Source organism: Cephus cinctus, unplaced genomic scaffold, assembly GCF_000341935.2.
Source record: "Cephus cinctus unplaced genomic scaffold, Ccin1 Ccin1_scaffold0051, whole genome shotgun sequence".
Taxonomy (NCBI): Eukaryota; Metazoa; Arthropoda; class Insecta; order Hymenoptera; family Cephidae; genus Cephus; species Cephus cinctus.
The window spans coordinates 81,483-101,831 of record NW_014332795.1 but is presented as its reverse complement, the minus strand read 5'-3'; the positions used below and the strand labels follow the sequence as shown (position 1 = coordinate 101,831).

Here is a 20,349-nt window from a genome sequence, read left to right as displayed (position 1 = left end):
AGGTAGTAGAAAAAGTGTAATAATCCGTATGCGTGCGAGAGAGACGCACTTAGAGCCCTGCTGTGCTAATGAAACGTACGCTTTAGGAGCATTACAGGGAGCGTCAGCGATATCCTGAAATGCGAACAATTGCCTTACACCGATCAGCCGGCATCGTCACTTCAGAGCATCGTTGACGAACCCTGTACGAGTTGTAATTGACAAACCTGTTGTAGGGGGGGCATCACTTTTTCCAAGGAGTACTCGAGCGGTGGGAGGGGGTACCAGTGGTATACAAAGAATGTATTATTGGTGCAGAGGTCAGTCTTTCGAGAGCCATTCTCTTGGAAACCGCGTTTTGCCGGTCTTCCTTAGACCTCGAGTGTCGAAAGATGTACTGGACCAATGAACAATACAAATGGACAAGAGAAAGGCGGGCGAAGATCCTGGGGTAAGTGATCTTTTTCTTTTTTCCTTATTTTTCTACTCACCATAAACATTTATGTAAGCGGCCATCCTGAAAGCCATAAATTTGCTATACTTAGCTGATACCGAAAGTATAGCATAGATCTGACTTATATTTGTGTGAGATTTTGGTGATGCATTCGGAAAGTGTTCCATGTTGCGCGGTAGTGTCTGACTATATTTCCAGCTATACTTGTTTCCGAGAGATCAACCGCAGATTCTGCTGCGTACTAAATAATTTTTCCTCGTCCACGCGAGTCTTCTGGATTTTGCCAATTCCGCGTTTATAGCGCACCGACGAGAGAAGAACAATGTGGACTCTCTATTAAAATATACATTTATACATATTATATTAATACATATAATACATATTATATTAACATTACAAAAATGGAGGTGCTACACGGATGTCAGCTCCAGCATCGCACTTTTTTAAAATCTCTTGAAAATGATTCAACAATAGGCTTTTTCAATAGTTCTCGAAAAGTTCTACAGTTCCTGATAGGTTTCAACAATCGTTCTGCTACGCAACATCGGTAAAATATGTATTAAATATGCTTGTGGCATCATACGCTTCAGTGCAGGCAGACATGAGTTGCTTCCTTTTGTCATATTAAACTTACCGAGCTTACACTGTGCGATCGAATTTAGGATTGCAAAGAAAAAAGTATTTAGGCTATATCCGATGAGTTGTCTCGTTCTAAGTGTTGCTTTGGGAACCAGCGGTCAGTAGCGAAGAGCCTTTGCCCGCCGAGCTACACGTTCGTGATCGCGGTTAGCTCGGCTACGACGGAATTCCCATTATCGACGGAGGCGATGATCACAGAATCCTACTCCCGGACTCGCCGCTACGATTTAGCGCCATTCTTTTGGTATCGCCTAAAACCGGAGCGTTGTGCGTTTCCCCACTTATCTCTGCAGTCCAATACAGTGCAAAATGACTCAACCCCACGACGGCAACGATCACGTGTAACTCATACACGCTCTCATATTGAAATGCCGCTTGTTTATTTCGCGTTGAGCAGCACCTGTCAAAATATAAAGTATCATTGCTTTACACCAAGCCAGTGCATTACCTAACCCTGTATACAAATTTTCATAAACATAAGCTCGTATTGATAATCAGTTTTTGAGATGAAGCACGGTCTTAAAACTGTAAATATACGGTCTTAATACATCGTAGAGGGTGACTTAATACCCTATCATTATCAACAGTCAATCGAGCTTATCAGCGTAACGAAGTTCTGGATAAATCCTCAGGCTCTTCCTAGCATACAGAGCATGACTTAATCCAGTAATTTACAAGACTATAGTTAGACGATACAAGCCCAAGACATAATCTGGAAACAATTAGTTCCCACTAATTGTCATTCGTCACCGATGGCGCTGCGATCAGTCCCTCTGCCGTTAAGGAAACTCATACCATAAATTCCCCTAAGGATAACAAAGTCATTGTCGTCTTCCGAAGACCCAACATCCAAGAGCCAATTAGCCTAATTAATTAGAGTATATATATCAACTAATTTCTTTTTATAAAACGTTCACTCCTTCGACAATCCATAAAATATTGGAGGCTTTGATATTTCACGTGGCTATATCTTCGTTTCACCTCGTCTTTTACCAAGAGCTTCGAGAATTTCTAAAAGAATTAAATTATTAACTCTTCATTGGTTTCCTGCGAAGGATATTATCACGTCAATAATGTAACACGCAATGTGTACCAAAGCATTGTTCGAGTCCGTTGCGACATCCTGCTCTTACTCTTCTATTTCCTGCTCTACTCTCATCCCTCTTACCAACCAGAGATTCGTCCTGGAACTAAAGATGGATTCACACGTAAGGTCGTATATTCCATATTGCCAGGATCCCATAGTACAGATAGGTGCATGCGCGTTGCAACGCAACCTGAATCGAAACCTGCCGCCGGGATTTTAGCTAGGAAATTTAGGTACCTTAGTTCTCGCCCAGCCCGCAACGCGCCGCCACCGTATCTCATATCCCGTAAGTACTAACAGCTCGTGCTTCTGCGGAATTAACACGCACGATTGGAGAGATTACTGTTACAAAATTGTGATGCATTCTTAACGACAATACAATCTAATTCAATGCATGCTGCATACCAGTTGGAAGCTTAAACAATTGCACTCGCTACTGTTGAGACTCTTTGAACACAACGTAACACTTGTTGAATGCAATCTTATGCAGTCTGAGACCCAGTATTTTACTTTTTTCTATTTATAGGTTAATAATAACATAGTTATTTGTATAATTTTGTCTCATTCAATTTTACGTTCAATTCGCAACTTATTATTGTCTTATTCGTGAACGAGAAAATTGTTTTTTAACGCAACATTTGAAATATGCTATTTGTAAGCTTTCGTGGTAATGTTTTTTTAATTTTCAATTACTTTAATGGTACTTTATATTTTTTTACGATTACACGCTTTAAGGTTTCTACCAATATTTCATTCAGGATTGAAAATTACCTTTGTGTCGTTCACGTGTGAATATCTGATTGTGATTTCTTCTTAACGATTGTGCTTAATGAGTAATTCAAAAGCCGTTAATGACGCTTGTGGATTTTCACTGGACAATCATGTATTATTCGTAAAAGGAAATGAAAGAAAAATTAATTCTAATATCAGGTGGTTGTAAGTCTTCGCTTCCAGCTGGATTTTCGTACAGCCGAATAATTGAAACCAGTAACATTTTTTCTCCCCAATTTAATAGGATTTACGATAATCCTCAAAGCAGCTCTTTATTACAACATTTATCACGCAACGCGACAAATTAATTACCATGCAAATAGGAAATACCTTAAACGTATTTGAAATACTTGAAAGCTTGGAAAACTCGGAGCAAACAAAGTCCTAAGTATAATCCAAGGATATATTTTAATAATTCAAATAAATGATCAATTTTCTCTTTACATGCAATTTGATAAAAGAAATATTTCTTCCAGAAACAAATTTTAGCCTTGAACATCTCTTTAGAGAGAAAAAAAAGCTTCTTCGCTTTAGCACGAGATTGAACGTTCGTTTGTCCCGAGGTGGGAAAATGTCGTTTGACGTAAATTTAAAATCCTATCTTTACCTAAGAGGTCTCAGAGTTCTCGAAGGAACCTATCAAAGCGTCCTTAATTAATTGGGCTAGGGCGTCCCGTCGCGAAAAAAAGTTTCACCCCGGGCATTTTAATGAACTCGAAAGACTTCGGCTTTCTGCAGCCCTTAAAGTTTGTTTACACCCTGTCTCTATCAGCTAACTTTTTTTTTTATTTATCCCTGGTTTTATCTATCATCCCTCTCCCTTATTTTCTATACGGTTATTTTCTTTAGGATCTCAACTACACTAAACCAAATGGATTATTGATCCGACCTGTATTATTGGAGATGAAGGTTGAATCGATACAGTCAAGGCTAAAGAATTTTAATCTGTCAATTCATTAGTTTCTTCGTGATAACTGCATTTATAAATTTTAAGTTAGCTCTTGGTTATTCACAACTTATTGTTATCGACTTCAGGTGGTACAACAATTCTGAATAGTACTGTATGTATGGTTATTATAGTTAGTTTGATTCTTTTTACATTTCTTTTACCTCGTTATTGATTAATATAAATTGGTTTGCGTTCAACAAGCTTTTTGGAATTATAATTCAAAAAGTTGATCTTTTTTAAAAAATACTCTACGTCAAATTCATATATCTACATGCGATACTATTTTTGTATATTTTTCATATGTGATTCACGTGGACTGTTATGTCTCTTAGGACCTGAGTGTCTTCCATAACGTGAGATTTAAAAAAAAAAAAAATTCAATTGTCATGACCACTGCATAAATGACAGCTCGTATAACAGCAGTTCCAATTTCGTTTATCCCCATTTCTTTTTTCTTTCCCAGAGAAAAATATCCTCGTCCTTTACACTGGTTGGCGTCCACTCTTTGCAGATTACACTATCATCCGCTACACATTCGCCCAGATGAGATCCTCTTGTTCTTATGAAATATCTGTGTATCTACGAAAGGGATATCGACGAACACGTAGGTATACAGTTGTTGCAGTTATCGATATTGGTTTCCTTTCCTCGCTTTAGTCCTACCCTTAGTAACAAAAAGCATGTGATTTTTTTTATCAAAGTTTGAGTGTGTGTCGGTGTCGTCATTCGTTGAGCGTGAAGGTGCAGTTTGAAAAATAGGCTAACCGCTTCAGGGAAATGCTGGTTGGCGCTCATCGATAATTCCACAAATTCCGTTCCGTACAGTGTAGCCCCCGACGGCGAATCATAACTATTCCAAGTCCTAGTGGCTAGTCTGCTCTGGATCTGTTCCCACCGAATCGGGGAATCCCCTAGCGGCACGATTCGCGATCCTTGTAAGTCTCGTTGAAAACGAGCGTCTACCTCTCAAGGAGTGTCCTCCTTCCTTTCCTTATGGCTGTATCCTCAATGGGGGAACTTGCGTCAGCTCCCAGGGGACGCAGACTGTGGCTGGTTGAAGTTCTCGGGGTACCTATAGTGCGTCCCGGCAGTTGGGCACCCCTTGCATGCGGGTTGTAACGGCTACAGTCAATTTGATAGATTTTTAAAACAGTTCATGGGTCCTTGATTTGGAAAACATTGCCATTGATACATGCGCGCAGCGCACAATGGATCTCTAGTATTGCAAAACAATTAAATATTTAACGAGTAACGAAGAACTGTTAGATTTCCTAGGGCCGTTCTGAATTGTGCGAGAACAATTTGTGACGAGCACAGGCTTACAATTTCCGGGAGCCAATGCAGCCGGAAATTCGGGAACCAGGATGGGAGATGAATGGAGGACCGGAGGGTATAGAGTATAGAAAAGCGTGGGATTGGGGAATGGCGGATTCTCTCAGGCGGAAAAGCACGGGTTCTAGAAGAGAGAGAGGGAGAGAGAGAGAATGATATATATACGTATGTATGTAAATATAAAATAAAGATCTTTCAATAAATTACAGGCTCTCTAATTATAGATTTGATTAATTTTAATTGGCTGTTCTTCGACGATATCTTAAATATTGATAATTATGCAAATATTACTTAATTATATAATTGTTACGTAATTTATTTATATTTCATTTATTATCATTCTAATTTTCAATTCCCATATTTTCTTCTCTACCCTTCGTTGGATGTATGTCCCCGCGAGGGATCAATTAACCTTATTTTTGTCTTTGTGCAATTTTAAATTTTTTAATTAAGCACGGTTTTGTTTTTAACATTGTATTACTAAACGCCTAAAAATTAATTAAATTTTAACGTAACCAACTGCACTCGGCTCTTTGCTCTACAGTACCAACATAAAATTGTTGTTTCAGCAAAGTTTTTCGAAGCGTCTGGAGTTTACGAGAAAAATGTATTTCCCTCTGCCGGGTGGCCGACGTACCAGGCGTGCCAACTTGTTTTCCCATTTCAATCTTCTTGGGATTCTTACTCGTTAAATTATCGCTGTTGTTTTTCTTTATTCTCGGATTCTCATTGTTTCCTTTTTTTTTTTCTTTCTTCCGTATCTCGCCAATTGTTGCACTGCGTTCCCATAAATTTGCGACGACTGCATCGTTTCCTCAGAGATTTCTATTTCTCAAGCTTTCCTCAAATTTCAATCTCGTGCATGAATCTGAAAATAAAAATATTTTTCAAAAATTTAATAACACTACTTACAAATCGATGAATATCAATAGGTCACAGTTATCCTCTAATATTTCACTCTCATATCTCTTGTTGTTGCAGGAAATTCGTATCAGCCTTCCGGAAATGTTTTTGGAAAGTCAAGAAACTACAAAGAAATTTTCGTTATACGATCACGTGGTTATGTAAGATTTTTTAAAATTTTTTATCTTCTATCACGTTACCCAATTAACGATCAATTTCGGTGACTTCTCTGATTTTTTATCATAGATCATAATCACATAGATGGGCACCGTGGTGTGTCTACCTACGGCAAGGATTTGTCTAGGTTCAGATTGTTTACCACCAGAGTCACCAGGTGAGCTAACGACGATTCTACCCAATCAGCAAAGACCTTCGTACGGTAAGTAATAACCATGAAAATTGACATTGATACAATATACCCAAATTGACATCCCTTTGTTCTCGTCTATTCAAAATCGCATATAATCCCCAGTGTTCACAATGAAACTTTAACCCATAATCCGTATAGCCGAACCCAGTACCTGCCAATTGCATGGAAACGTCATACCGCATATAGAACGAAAAAGGATCGCCGACAAGCTACACACAGGAGTAATGCGCGGAGTCTACAAAATGTTTCTATGCCCATGCGCCTGAAATGCGTTAGTGCATTCCCATAAAAAAAACCATACTATTTCAATCCCATTGTCAACTTTGACCTTTGTGATTTTAGCAATGATAAAACAGACGAGTTCTCATATGAAATTCAGGATAAATAAAATCTCAACCGGATTTGAATTTTCTTCTTCTTCTTCTTCCTTATGGCTTTATGCCCTCATAGAGGGCCAAGTGCCAGAGGATTTGAATTTTAAAGATGAATAACAGTGTGGATTGAGGTTAGATTTTTGTTCAAGCAAATACAAAGTTCATAGTTTTACTACTAGTTATACCATAAAAGGTGTACCTTGAAGATTTTTATGAGGCAGGAGCTTCCACATAAAAGTAATACACGTTGACTGTACTTTTTTATTGGTCATGACGACTCTAGGACAATATGAGATGCTTCAGCCTTCTTCTCTTCATCAGCGTTTACAGCTCGCGGCACAGCGACTATACGTTCAAATCCGCGTAGTAAAAGTGTCGTGCGTAGAACGGCCATAGTGCGTCGGTGTCGTGGGAAATTTAAATTAACGTTAGAAGCCTTGACACGGTCCTTATACGCCGCGGTATTTTAACGCTCAAGACGATTTTATGTGAACTCGTAAAATTTCAGTTCAAATTGCCTTCGAAGTCCTCTGAGGTCCCGAGTGTCGTTCATCGAGAGTTTACTTTGATTTCGGTGGTGTCAGCTGAGTCAGTTGGTAGAATGGTCTGCGCATGCGCACGAGCGTGCCGTAGAATGACGCGCGACAGAACGCTACGGAGACAAGATGGCAGCCACTTTCTTCGGTCGTACCTTTATCTCGCGCGTTTCCATTATTTACGTAGTATATATATCGTTTCCGCTGTGTGATTTTTGTCGTTTATTTATTATCGCTGCGTCTTTATGTCGTACCGTGTTTCGAAACTTCACAATGGCTTGCTTTTCTTGCGTATTTTACGAGCCATCGGTGGAAGTGATAAAAGGTGGATTTATTATCAGACGAGATCAACCAAGAGTAGCTTAAACGAAAGTGGCGGGTGAGGAATGTCTTTCTTTTCTTCTTTTAGATTTACTTTTCTTCCGCGCTCTCTCGTTTTACCTTCCCTTTACGACCTGCTTCGTGTCACGATCGCGTATTACTGTATAGTGTAGGAGCTTTAACCCAGGAATGGTCGCGCGATTTTTGTCTTCACCCGAAAAGCATTCAGTTAAGGTGTATGAGATATCCTACGTGCCTACTACCGTGTTAACTGCGGTCGGGACTGCTTGGCGTTCTTGTATGTTGAAAATGGTAGATAAAGGAGTTGTACGAATTTTTTTGACGAAATACGAACATTTTCTTAAGTTCCATATTTTTACAAGTTAAGGATAAGTCTGGAGTATTTTTTTCAAAGTTTTCCATTACGCCATAGTATTATAATAATTCGTGGTAGGTACTCATCATACAATTTTATTCGTAATGAGAAAAATTTAAGCGACGCTAAAACAAAGAGTTTTCAGTTTTTCCTAGTTCCTTTTTATATATTTTTTTTTTTGTAAAGAATGACTAGATTTTATTTTAAAAACAAAAAATATTCTTTTCACGTATATTTTAATAATGAACCCTAGCTACAGTTTGTATAAAGTCCATTCAGTCGTTTGTAAGGAAAGATTTAATTAGGAAAATTAATTGAATTTTACCAGAGCTTCCGTGAATCGGGACGATGAATTGATTTTTGATTGGATAACGACGAACCGACTGCGTCGCATTGCTCGGAGAGAAAAAAAAGTCTCGCCGTCGAACGATCGTCTTATCCGAACGGAATTACTGGTCACAGAAGATTTCACGAAAAAAGATGTCATTCGGGCTTCGCTTAGACGTTATTCCGCTTGTTCGCCTTTTTTCTTCGGTCCTTAATGCTCATCTTTTTCTTGTCGCGCATCTTACGGTCATTAAATGGATAATTGATTGTGCCTTATGTATACCTATATAATCGATCAGGCGAAAAACAAAAACGTCAAATACCACTATTTACTTAATTTGTTAAAGAATAAAAATAACGAAGGTGCTATATACTTGGGATTAATCCTATCATTAAAAAAAGTGACTAGTTTTCCAAACCCACCAACCATAACCCAACAACAAACCGTCTCACGACATTACCCAGGATCTCACATAATTATCAGCAGACAATACGAAGAGGATATCGATAACGAGAAAAACAGTTTCAAAACTATGAAGTTTCAGGTTTCATGATCGAGATCCCGCATCACTTTGAAACTGTGCTTAGGCAAACTCTGCTGAAGATTAATCAAATTTGGCGTTGATCTTCTCTCAAACTGACAGCAGCTTACTACTAAAGAACCTAATGCAGCCCATCACAGCGTAGCCTGATGGTTCTTAATATTAAAAAAAAAATATTTAAAAATCCCACTCCGATTACATTGCCAGAGTTACGCATCTCCATAATCCTTCTTTCTGTGTGCTTCGGAACGGCACTTGGGCCCTTTTCCTGTCGCAGCTACCTTAAGTTTCCAATGCCCGATTAACATGCAGCATGGTGCGGAGTATTTGCTGGGGTTAACCGTATCTGGGTATATTAATATGCGCCACCCGTTGTACTACTATTCATGCTGTTCCCACCATTTACTAAACTATCGAATTTAGCCCCTGTGGTCAGGATCCTTGTACCCTACCAGAGCACGATCTCCTACAGTTTTTATCGTTCCGGGAGTTAAATGGGAGCTGGGGGTACCCTAATTTCTCCTCTCGAACTTCCTCGGTCCATCCGATCAGGGATGAACGACCAGGACCATCCCGGGGGTTCCCCCCCTGAATAGGTCTGTCAGCATTGGGATCCTGATACTTCACTGATACGGACTTCCGCGCCCTACGTCATACCAACCCGCTCGATTCGTCGGTTATGATCAAAATCTGACTGGTCCATCCGATCAGGGTCGTACGACAAGAAGGATGATGCTGCGTCGGGCCAGCATCTTGTCGCAGTCGGTGCTCCACTCTGCAAGCTCAGATAAATAAGGGTTAATACTCGCTCATAATCGTACGTACGTATTTTATTCCACCTCTATTCACCAAAATGTTACAATCACAACCGAAAGATACACACTGATAAGAACACCACTGTACAGCCAGATTCCGAGATTAATTTCACTTACTCATCTCGCGCACCTTGCTGTTTGCCTAGTTGCAGTATTACTACTAGTTGGTCTGCCCTTCTTCCTCTCACAGATTCCCCTGAAAACGGCTGGGACTCAATAGTCCTCTGTCCCGTTGGGAACAATCCTCTTGCATTCCGGATTATTCCACGCAATTGCAAAGAATCTGGTAATTCGTTAACGTATACAAATATCCACCTGTAAATAACCAGCTTAATTTAATTAAATGTACATACCTAGATACGCATATATTACACAATAAGAAAAAAAAATTAAAAAATTTGAATTCATTTAAAATTACAATTTTTAGCAAACCCTCCATAGAAATTATTATGGAACGTGTTTAAAAACAATTATTTTATTTCTTGTAAACCTAATTTTTCGACCCAATTCGATTGGTTCGAATATTATCGTTGTATTTCAACTCAAAATTTTTGTTCCTCTATTTGCTTCTGCTAAATTCTCAAAATTGATATACATATATATATGCATATAGAAGAACGCAGAATAGATTAGCAGGGATCTTGTATTACGGTTTATCGGAATAAGGGATTTGCAAGCGATTCCACCAGCTGTCCTATTATTCCTGTTATCATGGGAATGCCCAGAGACTCCAGGTCCTCCAGGACTCTAATAATGCTCGCGGGATGACGATGGAGTATACAACGATGTAAGGCGAACGGAGAGAGAGAGAGAGACAGAAAGAGGGTTTGTAGGTTGGTAGGTAGGTACATTCCTGAAAGGTATTCGGTAATAGAACGACAGGAATCTCCAATATGGGACAGAATAATGAATAATTCTTCTGGGATGTGCACTTTTTCACGCTGCTGTGCCCTCCTTCTACGCGTTATAATATTATCCGACCATATATGTATATAAATATATTTGTTATATATCTCATCGACGAATCTATCGTGCATTGAGTACAGCCCTCGTTAAGGCTGACTACAATAGAACGCCGTGAAGGACCCTAGAACGTATCAGGAGTGATTTGTGAATTTTTCGTTGGGGATCTACAGGGTGGTCGAAATAAAAATGTATTACCCGGAGTCTGGCAAGTGCACTTTCGTTAGGCGATACTTGAGTAATTAGTTACTATCTCGCCATTGGTCAATATATCTGCTAGGATTGCTCGGGTTGGATTGGTTCGCGCGTGAGGACCTTGGGTCCCCCAGTTCCTCGGTGTGGAATCTTGGAGAGTCCTGGGATCCTCTTAAGCGAGGGCAATCTTTTAGCCAGCGAGGTGATGGATGAGAGAGCTTTCTACGAGAGGTGCCACGGGGGAGGATATTGCGCTTTAAGGGATGAAGTGACTCGCCGAGGAAGACAGACCGAAGGAACCGGAGAAAGAGAGAAAGAGAGAGGAGATGGCAGACTTAACGAGAAAGAGAGAGTATAGTATCGAAGTATATGACCCGACGGTATATGACAATCAGATAGGTAGATAGATGTGTTTTATTTATACCCTAGGACTTTCTTAGACATACACCCAGTGATACGATTCTTTAAGATTCTACAAATTTCTCTATAAATTTTCACGCAGTGAATTTTTTATTTAGTCGATGTAACGATGCAGGAAAAAGGTCGTGTGGTTTTGAAAAGTGGGCTCGGGCAGGTAACTCCCGAAGGGCAGTGGCGTGCGAACGATTTGGGAGAAAGAACGAAAAAGTATGGTACTCCGGCTCGATCTCGGAGAAGACGATCGGAAGCTCGTCGAATCTTAGTGAAAAGGGACGCCCGGTATAACCCTGGATGTCCTGAAGGAATTTCTGTAAAAACGTATCCCCGGCCGGGTCTCCGTGTGCGCATTGTTGGAGGTCTGGTCCGAAGTGCCAACCTTACGGACAATGTGCCGAAGGGTCTGCTGAGACCTGCCTCTTTGTCAATGGCCATAGAAAATGTCCACGAGGACGCGTCTCGACGCTTGGTCTCTCCGGCTGTCATAGAAATTCGTAACTGGATTTATTCGTCTCTCAGCCGCGGGTCCATGACCTTTTTCCTGAACCTTTCGTCAGCTTCTGCACTTGGATCCAACTTTTGAACCTTCTCGACCCCCTATTACCCACCCTCTTCCTCATTCTCCTCGTCCCACTGCATTCATGCATTCACCATCCTCTGACTCCGTCCCTTTGGACGTCACTGTCTCCTTACAGCCTCAAGCAAATTGACCGGGTTTACCCGCGGGTCTCGGCGGTGGGACGTAGGAAGTGACTTTACCGACGATTCATCCAAAAGTTACTAGACACTCGGTGTTAATTTATGCACTGGCTGTGTATCTGCTACGTCATCGCAATTTACCAGATATTGCGAAGTGGCTGCGAAATCGTCGTTTCGGTCGCAGCTGAGCTCGTGTACCGTCGGTGCTCCAGTCACTTCAATCGTATGACATACATATGAAGCAGGCGGGCGATGGGGGAGGAACGGGTGCCGGGCGTTATTTGAAATGGAGATAGTGCTTTAAGCTTCGTCAAGGGAAAGACAATGGCGCTGGGTTTTAGTTTAAAGGCTATCTCGAATGGTCTCGTGGTCTTTAGTGCGATTTATATTAGTCGTATAATCTTATATGGTTATTATGGATTATTCTATTTACGATTTCGCTTTAATGGATATGCGCCATACTGAATTACGTTTGCCAGACTGTTATCTTGGTACGAGACTGGTTTTGGTGGGTGGGGGAGATTTTGATAATTTTTTTATTTTAATATCAGTTTACCTTTTTTTTTTTATTGTACGGTGGAATTCCAGGAACGCCTTTTTGGGGACATTAGATTTTATCCTATAGATCACGCAATAGTGGATGTTTAAGTACGTACGTATATCGTCGATAGCTCTTTCCCTTTGCATGGAAATCGTTCTGTGAAAAGGAGATTTTTTTTTTTATCGATAAATGATGGAAGTGGAATTTCTATAGGAACCAATAATAGTTCCTGAAGGCGTCGTTGAAGTTCTTATATATATATCTTGCACTACAGGTTCTTATATTACGTTCGACTTTATTGGCTTCTGAAAATGCTCACAGCTTCGTTATTAAGCTCTCGATGAATTATTAATTTCCGATAGTCGCGATGGAATTCAATTAAAGTACGACTGCTCGCTTTGGGCGCCTATCGTTAATAGCCCTAGTAGCACTTTTGGTTGAGAAAAAAAGGGATGCTCGCGACTGGAGAGCGTCGAGACGCTTTCTTACTGAATGAATCGACGCACCTTGTTTAATACCTGCGAATAAATTGTTCATGGTAATTCTGATCGGTTTTATTGATATTTTCAATATTTTATTACTATGAATAAACGACTCAGACACCCTGTATATTATTATTGGATTTGACGGAAACGCAAATTTACTTCAATATGGGACCAGTGGGAATCGTTTGGTCCCATTGTTATGTGTCAGTCGAAATCTCCAGATTAGCTAATAAAGTCAGCGTTCATTTTATACTGACTTTGCACGAGAAGTTTCGCATGCATACATTCCCCCGCTGTCTCCATTGTTCTAAACAATAGAAACAAATTGAATTAAGGTCGCGACTCAGCCGGCTCGACAGATTTGCAATGGATATGCGCGCGCTAGAAGCTTTTTGCAGCGGCACAATTTCCGCTTCCGCAATGGTAAAACGTACGGGATTTGCAGTTGGCTCTATCTAGTTATGCAGTAGAAAAAGAAAGGTCATTATCCATGGAAAACGTGGTTGTACATACGAATAAGTATGCATTTTAAAAAAATTTTTATACTTCTTGTACATAGGACAGCACAAAATACGTATTAACCTGTGACAGGTATGTTTAGTTAAAATTACCCAAGATTTATGTAAAAATACAATTTTTTGCAATATTTTATTTATTTTATATTTTACACTTTAACGATATCCCAGAGATAATTTTAATGAGCTCTCACACATTTACTTAGTTATGATGAAATGTAGGAATTTATAGTTATAACAAAATTTGACACGCCCTGTATATACCTGAATTCATGGATTATAAAATGCACGTGCACAAGTAAGTCGTTCCTGCTTGCATCTCCAGCCTGTAGTATCTCCCAAGTCCTTCGCGTCGCTGTAATTAACGGTAGGAGGTCAAGTGCTATACTTTTAACGAGATCTACCGCGCACGCGCAGAAGACTTAGAAGCAAGTCATTCGAAAAACAAGAGGCAAGAAGTACGAAAATTTCTTATAGAAGAAAATACAAGGACGCCGTTACGATTTAATTCGCCGAATTAGGAAAAATTGTAATAACTTTATTAAACTGTAAATACAATTGATCGTTATTGAATGATAAATTATTTTTACCTCATCAATTAATTATTATATCTCTTAAAACGACGCTTGATATTGCGGTTCACGTAAACCAGAAGGACTGACCTCCAGGCACTGAGCAACAATTAGCTCGTTGCAGCTTTCTGCCGCAAACCACTTAAGCTTATAATTTTCACCCCCTTGACTACCCCATTAATTATTACACCCCTACATCCGGCGGCGTACACCTTGCGGGCGAGCAGGACGTCCTGGATTCCCTTTAATTAAACAAAATGCGAAAAATCTGCCGAGTGCATTGTTTCGTGTCAACAATTTTTATCAAGCAAATTTTTGTGAATTCAAAAATCTTTAGTTATTCAAGTATTTTCAGTAAACGAGTCTAGTCGGTACCCGAGGATACACGAGAAAGAATTAATCTCCTATAGCTATATGTATAGAGGGTATATGTAATTGATACGGAGTAATGACGTCAAGGAACGAGCTATATTAAATCCATTAAAAATTTGAAAAAAATTTAATTTATAAAAATTTTTCGGTACAAAGTTTTTGTCCGTTTAAAAAAATTACGTTCAAGCGGGACAAAGCTACGAGAAAATTTGCTCCGCCGATTATGCGTGACGCAAAAGTTACGGGTACCACTTAAGGGTTCGCATATGCGCTAAGTGGTCGCATGGGATCGTGTCGACCCTTGAAAAAGGGAAAAAGAAAAGAGTCGCTCGTTAAACGAGGTTCGTCTTTTATATATGGTCAAAAGTTTCAGAGAGCTACGTCCATTAACCTTAAAGTGACGAGCAAAGGCTAGTTTCCGGGGGAAACTCCGACACACTTTTTCTATAGGGTGAAACAAGATTTTCTGTCGCGTGAGCGGAGGCGAACGTTTGAATGGACGTTCGCGCAATAGTTTTTACGACTCCTTGAGTAATTCTGTTGTAGCACGTAGTAAGCTAACCTCACCTATGAGAACCTGGCTTAAGTATCTCTCCACTGAAATGTACACGGCGTGCTTTATTTTACTTTGCCAAAAAAAATGTTAAAAAACAACCATAAAATCTCGGTAAAAAAAATTCATCTATTTTTTTTTCCTCCAACTTCAAATTTCTCGTCAGACTTATCGGAAGTGCCAAGTCCAACCTCAGATGACTCGAAGGACCCACGAGGAGGATGCTGGTAACTTCTTACCAGTTACCACGTATATACCTGCAGGTTCATTACCGCGCAATATTCTTTTTATAAATTTAATTAAAAGAAGATATACTTCGGCGAACGGCTGATGGCGATTCCTTGATGCTTAAGGAGAGGCACCATCTGTGATGGTGTAAGAAAAAAGGTTGAACAAAAATTAGATTTATTTGGTATTTTTTTGTATGCTTTACAAAACTTTGTCCATCGTCGGTGCGCTCTCTGATGACATTTGGTAAAAGTTCGATACGATTTATATTAATTTTAATCATTTTCATATATTTGCATTATGGAGGCAACATTTTACACGAAAGAAATTCTATTTATATTTGTATCCAATTATTAGGATGTTATTTCGGATCTTACGGTCATGGACGCCATTTAAATTTAATGGCTCGAAACATGACATGAAACACATATTACTGTTCGATCAAGCAGCAAGATCATGCAATAAATGTTTGCATCATTTCTTCGAGCCCGCGAATCACAAGAAATATCTTTCCAATTTCCCATAGAAGCGTATCGTTCGAGAACTCGGTTACAAGGAGATTGACGATTTTTGTATTTTTCACATAAAATATCGCGTATTACGGAGCAATTAAAAAACAGATTAACTAAAATATTTATAAAAATATTTGAAAACCGAAAAATCGTACAAATATTTTTTCAAACCCTGGCCAAATTCACTGTAGAATCCGTTACACTCACTGAATAACACTTTTGATCGCAATATTAAAATAATAAATTATCCCACGCAGTGACACTCGTAAATATTTTTCACCGATCCCATTAAAAATATTTATCACCCGTCAAAATCACGAAAGGAAAAATAAAAAAAAAAATTAAATCCACTACAAAACGTCTTCTTCGATAATCATACAGCTTGAAATTTCCATGAATATATTAGACATCCAATCTCCCAGCAGTTAGACTATGGTTACTTTGTAGAACGAAGAGAAAAAGAAGAAAAAAATAATTCATCTACAATCTCGAGCTTTTCCTACGGAAACATACATATAGCCACGTAGTCCTAAGCCGAAGTAAAAACGGAAAAAGATCCACTGAGACGTGTACGGCATCCAAAACAGTTCTTCCTGGTTCAAGTAGATTTATCGTATTATTCAGATTCCTAAACTGTACCTTAAGCCTGAATTAAGGCTAAGGACAAGGACCTTGAATTTTTTCTCAAATTTCATATCATTTTCCTCTTTACTGGAAAATCGAGCGTGAGCCTCGCTATGATTGAATTTAAAATTGGTCCACGAGGCTGAGGATTTATCTAACCGCAACAGACGGGCCTAACGAGGCGTGACGAAGACTCTGCGAAGCATCGAATTGAAAAAGGAAGGTTCTCTCTATCTTGCGTCTTTCGTCCTTAGGTCCTTTTTAGGCCATTGCAAAGGTTTAGCGAAGCCAGTTAATTCAGGCAGATATTTTTACTACTACTTATGGGAGAAACCTAACCTAACCTAACCCTAACTATGATACCAAGTCCCCCATTATGCGAGCTTCGAAACTTTTTCAGAATGAACAAGTTGACTGGATCAGATTGAAATTATTGTCGGGGAAAAGAAAAAGTTCAATAAAATTATTTTAGTACGAGTTTTGATTACTCAACTTTCTACTTAATATTTCGATTTTGTATTGTCATTATTTATTTGACGTATATACTTACTGCTCGATACTTGTATCCGACTCGTGGATTGATTCTTGCTGTACTTGAAGTAATTCCTAAGAATTACGTCTGATAAGAAGGTATTATCGATATAAAAGGAACTCTGAATGTTTTCTATGGCTATATTTTATACCCGTCGTGAAAGCATTAGAATAAATATGATCGGAAAAATGGTCCTGGAATTCTACGGAAATGAATGGCGTAGAAAAAAACTTGTGAAAATCAAGGACAAAAGAAAATTCTTATAGCAGGATTTTCTTTCAAACGAGCTTGCCGTAGACGATTAAAATGGACTTTACGAAGTAGAAGTACACGAGGAAGATAAATAATAAGAAATAAACGAAAACGTGTCAAAGGACGAGAACGAAAAAATGAATAAGGCATACGAAGTTTCATCGTGAGTATTTTTATGTTCGTCAATACAGAGCGCAAATGAAAAATCGATGTAAGACGCCATCGTGAAAAGTTCAAATGTCACTCAGACTCCAGATACTTTAACTTGCAGTTCGGAACTTTGTGAAATAACGAAATATCTGTCGTACAGAAAGTTTCGGAGAGATCATTATTGACTTCCAGAAAATAACCTTTGAAAACCGACGATCTGGCACCACAAACTTCACACGATTCACAAACCCGATCCATTTGCCAGCCGGTCAGAAGTTTATTGGCAAATAAGTTTTCGTTGAATACAGTAAGAATTCTCGTAAGATTATACCACATGAAACCACACACAATTTCGTATCGTAACGACATTAAACGTAAAAAAGCAGAAATGAAAATAAAACTGTCTGAAAGAACACCAGTGTCGAATGCACAAATTTTTTTAGTCACTCTCCAAAGAACAAGCCTAACACGTATTAATCCTTAACTACGCATGCGCGGTGCCACGGCTCGCCAATTTCATTTCTAGCCCTCCCATAGAATTTGTGTCGACTTATATTTTCAATGAACTCAAAAAAAACCTATTCGATCATTATTTTTGATACCTATTCGTTAAATTCAATTAAACCTTGCTGACCCGTCACGAATATACACTCGTGTTGCCATGGCCGAACGTTGCCGACCGATCATATGTACAGTCGTGTTGCTGCAAGTTGTTAATACTAGAGCGATATAAACATCTATGTACCTTCGAATTACTCTATTCCTTGTAATAGCCTAACAATCCAACGTCACAGATTGAGATCCCACAAACTTCGCCTTGTAAACTATGTTCCTAAATTCGAATCTGTGCAGTTAAGGGTTAACAGACCGATGGAAAAGTTTCACTCGAAATACACTCTCACGAACTTATTTTCACGAGGAGCCAAGAAAAAGTAATTTCGTAAACTATCGTAAACTCAATACGCTTACTAGACATGCACAACGAAGGAAGGCTTACCTCGGTAAAATGACGATTTCCAAAGTGAACGATCCTTAACCTTAAACGTTCACAGTTTATTCACAAGCTCGGTAAGACAGTACACAATGGCCAAACACTGTACAAAGAAGAGACAGAAACGTTATTGTACGAAGGGCTTCCACCACACGTCAACAGCACGGTTAAACAAAGGGATTTCGAAAACGTGAGGCGACAGACCCGAGCACAGCGAACACTACGCGTAACGGTTACGGTGCGTCTATGGCGGACGGCTTGATTTAGATTGCTAATGGCGGCGTGGCGTGACGTGTCATACCACTCGCGCGGGAAATTCAAATGAAATGCCTTGTTTAGACAGTTTCAAGAGCTATTGATATTGTTTTGAATTTCGCGCTATACTCCGTGAGGATTGAAGTGGGCATTGTGTTTTTACTCTTGTCATGAATCTGAGCACAAAATACATGCTCGCAAGAGTATGTAATGTATTAACGAGGTAAACAACGTTGATAAATAATTTTTGTGTCTTTAACGTCTATGAGCTAATGACTTATTCGTGAAGATGAGTTAAAACGTGTAATAGCATTGAGTGTTATCTTATTTCTGTTCAAAGCTCTACGCCTATGGAATTTGTGAATGTTTGGTTAAACAATCATTGGCAGAGGTCCTATAGCTGTGATCTGCTGTCAACCTCGAGACAGGTAATTGCAGTTGATCCTCCTTAGAATTTATCTCCTGTGATACTTGTGCCCTACGTCATATCCGCTTTAAATCAACGTATTTGCACGCTTGACACTCGGCCAAGTGTAACCACTGAGTTTCTTACGTAAACTCAAGCTTTTCTAGGGAGCTTGTCTTTCGCGGCTTCCAGGTGGAATCTGGATTTTTTTTCTCTGGCATCATTGGCGCAGCGAAAATATTGCAAATCGCATCGAACGTTGCACGCTCATAACTTTTCCATATCCCTGCTTCCCTTTGAGGTTGGATTCAATTTTTCAAATGGAATACGAGATGGAAGCTCAGAACGATTTGAGTTTCATGGAAATTTTAATCAAAGCCATTCTTTCGAACCTAGACATTTTCTCATAGTTCGGGATCGATTCATTTAAATCTGCTTGCGTCGATTCGATGAAAGCAGCTTTTAATCGAAGTCCCTCCGTGCGGAACCTCTTGTCGCTTTTTTATTTTATTTTCGATCTTTTTTTTAATTCTTTTTAATCAAGGGTAGAATGCTATTCGTACTTTTCACTTTGATCGTTTGACAAGGATTGGGTGATAGTAAAATGTTCACCGGACTACTATCGTCTGGAGGTTTTCAGGAAGAAAATGGCGTTTAGTCTTTTTTTTCGTATGCCGGTCCATTTTTTTTTCCAAAACTTCTCTCGCCTCTGCTATTTCGACGATTTATGGTCTGACGTAAACCGTGGGTTATCATGAATTATTGTCGGTCGATCGTATCTTAAATATTTGACGACGTCGTATTATAATTTCAGGAAGCTCTACGTGGCTCGGGTTGCCGATTGTTGTTAAGCTCGCTGAGAAATTCAGGTGAGCCATTATACGTACTGGCGATATCTCAAAGTCCTATACGTGAGCTGCACGGACGTAGTTCTCAGAGATTCAGGCGGCTTCTTGTTATTTGTTCTTGAACGCTGAAGAAACGGCATAGTTGATGATTACAATTTCTCAATATTTTTAATCGATTCAATTGAATTCTTGAGAACATCAATTATTAGGAGGTTAGGTATACACAGGTACACTTACTTTTATACTCGCGTGGTATATTATTAGAAAATTGAAGCGAAGCTGAAATAGTTCTTATCGTAAAATTAGAAAATTATTACAAGCACCTTATACCGGGTGGTTCAGAACTAAGTGTTTTGGTAACCTACAGGTTATTAATATCCGTCCATTTGAGATGATATAGTATGTTAGCTCAGGTTATGGTACAAGGACCAGGAACACGTTGTTGTTTTATGAAGCGTGACGGC

At 39.3% G+C, this 20,349-nt stretch overlaps 1 long non-coding RNA gene across 3 annotated transcripts; it reads right to left on the bottom strand.

Moving 5' to 3' along the window:
• Window positions 1–5,948: 5,948 nt before the first annotated feature.
• LOC107268427 lies at window positions 5,949–18,607 on the bottom strand. Of its 3 annotated transcripts, XR_003059963.1 has the most exons (4): window positions 18,383–18,607; window positions 9,893–10,090; window positions 9,622–9,742; window positions 5,949–6,079 (listed from the first exon to the last, which is right to left on the bottom strand). It is a non-coding gene; the product is annotated as an uncharacterized LOC107268427 (long non-coding RNA). The 3 variants fall into 3 exon arrangements; XR_003059958.1 differs by lacking the exon at window positions 5,949–6,079 and having other exon boundaries at window positions 9,183–9,742; XR_003059966.1 differs by lacking the exon at window positions 5,949–6,079 and having other exon boundaries at window positions 9,183–9,735.
• Window positions 18,608–20,349: the final 1,742 nt, after the last annotated feature.